Source organism: Gossypium hirsutum, chromosome A06, assembly GCF_007990345.1.
Source record: "Gossypium hirsutum isolate 1008001.06 chromosome A06, Gossypium_hirsutum_v2.1, whole genome shotgun sequence".
Classification (NCBI taxonomy): Eukaryota; Viridiplantae; Streptophyta; class Magnoliopsida; order Malvales; family Malvaceae; genus Gossypium; species Gossypium hirsutum.
In genome coordinates, this window is record NC_053429.1 from 52,997,877 (window position 1) to 53,003,876 (window position 6,000).

Sequence of the window (6,000 nt, forward strand, 5' to 3'; positions counted from 1 at the left end):
CTATGGATGACCTAAGGCATTGTTTGGTAGACACATTAAAACTTTAAAAAGGTCGACCCGATGCATGAATCCCCTAATACCTTATTTTAAGCCTAACTAAATTTTCTTAAGGAACTATAATTGAAACCATGAGCTTATTTCATATTTTATTTATCCATTTTTGTGGTCTCAACACAAACTTAAATGTTAGACAATTGATATTAAGGGTTAGGTAGATACATTACAGAAGTTTCAAAATAAAGAAAAAATATTGAGAGTGAAAACTAAGGAACAATGTAGTATAATGAGTATAAGATTCTTGCAAGCTTGTGCTTTAGTGAAAAAAATGGATTGGAAGAAAAGCTTCATAAAGGCTAAAAGGCAAGCAAGAAAATCTTGAATGGATAAAAGCAAAGTGAAAAAAAAAAGAAAGAAAAAAGAAGAAGAAGAAAATACTCATTTTTAGCACAAAAGACTAGATGATTGTACTCGTTAATATTATACCGTGTCTTAGGAAATGGAGAGAAAAGGAAGGTGAGAGAATTGGATATAAGGTTGTGAGCTTAATTGGGACATTGGGGGAGTATTGGGAACAATATAATGTGTCAAATTATTTTCGTGCTTAACCTGTTTTGTCGAGCCTATTCTTGAAATTTGAACCAACCTAGGCTGCAGAATGTTACAAGACAAAATGTCCTATATGACCTATGTGATACACTGCATGGATGAAAATTGAACTGGGTTTTGAAAATTCTTACCACTTATATTTTTCTTTTAGCATAAATGTATATTAGTGTATTTGTTTTGATGGATAACTATGCTTGAGATTCTTTGATTTGTTTGCTTTGTAATTTATCACATTAGAATTGTAACATCCTTAACCTGTCTCCGTTGTCGGATTAAGGTTACTGGATATTACAACAGTTAACAAGACGATAATACATTAACATAATTCAAAGTATTTAATTAAGCATAAAAAACTAATAATCACTCACTATTCATAGAATAAATACTAAAATGAGACTTAAATCGAGCATTCGAAACCCTAAAACCAGTTTAGAAACAAATAGGAACTAATTTGAAATAAAAAATAAAAAATAAGGAAAAAACTGAAAATAAGGGTCACATGATCATGTGACAGAGCCTAGACCTTGTGGCTTAAAAACATGGTCGTGTGGTCAAACTATGTCACAACCTAAGCCCATGTAATTAAGGGTCACATGACCATGTCGTCACACCGTGTAACATAAGACTGTGTGGACAATCCTGCACCAAAAATCAAATAGGCAACATGGTTGGTGGAGTGACCGTGTATGGCACACGGCCATGTGGTAAATCATGTCCTAGGTTGTGTGCACCTAAAATAACTTCAAAACCAAGCCATTTCAATTACCATTTCTTCGGTTACAAGCCATACCATTTCCATCCATTTTTTACCTATTCAAAACACATTGAAACATGTCAAAATATATTAAAAACATTCAACCTAAGTGCCTAGCCAATATGCCCTTATTGGCACCACAATTCAAGTATTAAACCATACACATTCATCAATCACATTCACCATCAAGTACCTAACATTCAAGTCATAACACCTTACCATAATTCAAACTAATCTTTCAAAGCATGAATCAACTTGCTCATGTGCATATATATAGACATAAGTAAGCCAAAAGCACCAACTATGTACACATCCACAAACTTTACATAACCAAAGTTTTAAACAACATCATTATAAGCAATTGAACTTAGAAACTCCTAGTGCATGCCATTCATAACCCAAAACCAATGATCAAAACTTCTACCAAGTCAATGAACTTAGTGTGAGCTCTGACTTAAACTTCTAACCGATCGTGACTTCCGATTATCTACAAAGAAAGAATACAACAGACGTAAGAAAATCAATACTTAGTAAGTTTGCATAAAACTTAAACATAAATTTACCAATTAGGAATCAACTTAAATAATTCATGCATAATTTCATTAATTATCTCATAAGCTCACTCATTTCCTATACACACCACAAACCTCATAAGGCTAGTGAATTTATAAATACAACATATAACATTACCATGACATGATACCTTTATAAGAAAATGTATATTAAACTCAATTCATTCATCCTATGTTCATTTAACATAATACATTTCACTTCAATTATTCATATCAAAATTATCCATTCACATGACTAATTTCATATAGCCATTTCATATATCCATTTCAATTTACACATTTATCACCTGATGAACCAAATGAAATAATGTCAGATACGCAGGAGCGATGTTCACACTAGCTGTAACTATGTATGCTCACACAAGCTGTAATATAGGTCTGCTTACATGAGTTGTGGGTCAAGATGTTAGGCTACACGATGCTGCTCACATGAGTTGTGGAGAATCTGCAACAAATACAAGACCTCAGCCATCGGTAGGACATTCAAGACCAGCACCCGAAACGGTAAATACCTCTAATGACATGTCATTTGTATCCTAAGTATTCACGAGGTTCATACGGACGACATTACACATTTAATTCAGTTAAACTTTATTCATTTTTAAGCCATTACAAGTACACATCCATATAATTCACACTTTTCATACATAATTATCAATTTAACTAATACGATAATTTAGTCTAATTCACTAATTACCATATATCAATCAATTAACTCATTCACAACATGTATAATAGTAAATAATCATAAAAAAGAAATTAACTAGATTAATAAACATACGAACTTACCTAATAAAAAACGGTTACGAATGCGATGCCGACGACTATTCTGCTAACTTCCTTTTTCCACGATTATTGTCTGATTGATTCGTTTTTTATCCAAATAATAGTTTTAATTCAATTAACCATTTAAAACCACTTAAACAATTAAACTTATGTAGATAAACCTTTTTATTATCATTTTATGATTTTACCCTAAAATTTTCACCCTTTATGCAATTTAGTCCCTATATTAAAACTTGCAAAGTTTCCACAATTAACCTAATAACTCCTAAGAAGATGATGGGTGTCAAAACCACCAAAAATAATTCCTACAATAAAATGAATCTAAACAATAGTAAAGAGTAGTAGGGTCGAGTCTATAAGGATTGAAAATTATGATCAACTCCCGTATCTTTCTCATGAATAGAATTTCGGTTGAGCCGATAATCGTGGCAATAGTCGTGCCCACAACTCAAATAGACCTACTCAAAAATAAATAAAATAAATTAGGGGAGTTGGCAATGTCCAGAACTTAAATAATTAAGATAGTAGAAAGAAGCAATAAAAGAGATTGAAAGTACAATTAAATTAGAAAATGAATTTGGGTTTTGATAAAAGAAAAAATAAGCCTTAGTCTTAGACTCTGTGAATTCCGATCTCTGAACTGATCCTTGAAATTAGTCTTCTCTCCAAAACAATAAGCTGGTTATAGCGGCTAAAAATGTCTTAATCGCCAATTCTTCCTCTCGTAGTTGGTCCCAGTATGACTTGCAAACCAACCCTTACCAATTATCTAACCAAGCTACACACGTTCCTGATTCAAGATTTCGACATCCTTGCACTCTGAAGAACCCAACTAGGATTAACAGCCTCAATCGCGTGGGACATTTAAACTCGATCAGTATCTCCTTTAATTAGTTCTTAGAGATCCAAATACAACACAACCGATTTGTTTCCCCAACTATCCGCAAATACGACTTTAACCTAATGCGCTTTTTGATTTGAAATCGAGTTAACTTTAAGGGATAAATTTGTCAAAATCGAGTTAACTTTAAGGGATGAATTTGTCAATCTTGATATTTAGGAAAAATAGTGAATACCGATTAGAAGGATTTTTAGTACGGTTACATATTTTACGATTGTTGACCAGAAAGAATACCGGCCTAAAGCTAAGTTAGAATTTAGTGAATCATGGAATTAATCATGCTTGATTGGTTATGGAGTGGATTTGAATGAAAAATGGTGAAAGTTCGAAATAGAAGGGATTTGGAAAACAGTTAAACTAATTTGCAAAGAAACAAGCAAATGGAAATGGAATGGCAGTATCTACACGCATGAAATTGGAAGGGAAAAAATGGTTTAATTTAATTGCTTAAGCAAATTCAAGTGTGCCTTCAAGCTACCACAAATGCCCTATTTATATAAAACTGATTTACTAAATTTGGCCTAACTACCCACTACACAAAATTAGAATTAAATAAAAATAAAATAAGATTTTCTTCTACTTTTAGCTTTTACAAGGTTAAAAGAAATTTGATAAGTCCTTGACTATTTCTAAGTTTTTGCTTTGGCCCCACTTTATTGATTGTGCTGCAAAGTAATCATTTTCTGCTCGTTTTTTACTCATAGCATCCCAATTGCATTCCTAACAGGATTAAAACATAAAATCACTAATTTAGCAGGGATCAATTCAAGAATTAACGGATTTAAACACGAAAAATCATGCAAATTTAACATGTTATCAAAAGAATTCATTGTAGTCTCTCTACAGCCCTTAACAACTAAATATTTACAATTAAACCATGTCTATTTCAAAATTATAATAATTAAGTCCTTAAATTCAAAATTGATTAAAGTCACTTTACAAAATGTTCCTATTTTGCTAACAAGTTCATGAATCTACCATCAAACTTGAAAAACACCATAAACTCATCAATGGAATAATCTAAAACATTTAACAATTTGCAAATAAGTCCACGGGTTAGCTAGATTAAGCTACAACGATCTCAACAACATAAAAAATATCTGAAAACAGACTCAGAATATGTATCATGCACACCAAATGAAGCTTGGCTGAAAGCTCCCTAAGATAATAATGGTGATTTCAGTTCTAAGGTGAAAAAAATGAAGATGATGGTTGTTTCATCTTTTAGTTTTGTTTTAATTATATTTTATTATCAAATTACAAGTTTACCCATTTTAAATTAATCACATTTTCCTATAATTCAACACTAAAAACCGTCCACTATGCTTTAGTTAGGTAAATATACCATACAAGACCCTTAATTCATGGTTTTTCATCCATTCAATACAAATAAACCTATAGCGATTAACTTTTGCAACTTTTATTATTTAGTCCTTTTCACTTAATTAACTATCTAAACGTTAAAATTTCCTAGCCAAATTTTAATACGACTCTGTACTAACCTGATAAATAATAAATAAATAATAAAATATTGAATCACTTTTTGAAATTGTGTCCCAAAATGATGCAAGCATCAAGGCCCAATCAAGGGAGCATCGACATGATGGGCTAACTATACCTCAGGGCCCTAATACTAGATCGAAAGCTAAGCAAATCAAGTCCAGATTGAATGTAGTAATCTAAGAGTTTGTGATGAAGTCCCTACAAGCTTATTTAAAGGAAAAATGAGATCAATATTCAATTTATTGGCCCAATTCCATAACATATGAAAATCTAATAGTTCAAAGAAAACAAGATTCTGAATCTTGGTCTAAGAAACCATATTTTGGAGTTGGAACGAAATGGACCACTATGACGAGCTTAAACGAGCCCAATCTTGCAATGAATGGATCTAGTATGCAAAATTAGTCCATAAGGACATCTATAAGCCCATCTTGAAGTTTCAACTAGAGTTTATTGGAATCAGTTTAGGACTTGTTTATTTTTCAGTTTTAGTTTGGCCCAATCTATTAATGGCCCAATTAATAAGCTTAATCAAGTCAAGTTGTCTTCCACAATTTTAGGGATTTGTTTGCCTAAATTGTAGGCATTTGTCTTCCATAATTTTAGGGATTTGTTTCTTTTATCTAACTTCCTTGTAGTATAAAAAGGAGTGTTATGCACCATCTTTAGGACATATTGTGAATTTTTTATTAATAAAAAAAATATTCTTTCAGTTTCTTTTTACAATATTTGTTTCTTACTTATTTTGGAAGTTGTTCAACATAATCTTCGTAGATTGTTGGGGATTGTCTTCAAGCTTCAACTTGCCAAGAGTTCTTTCTTGGAGGGGAGATTAGAACTAATTGAAGGGAGTTGTTGGATCTCTTGTTTCAAAATCT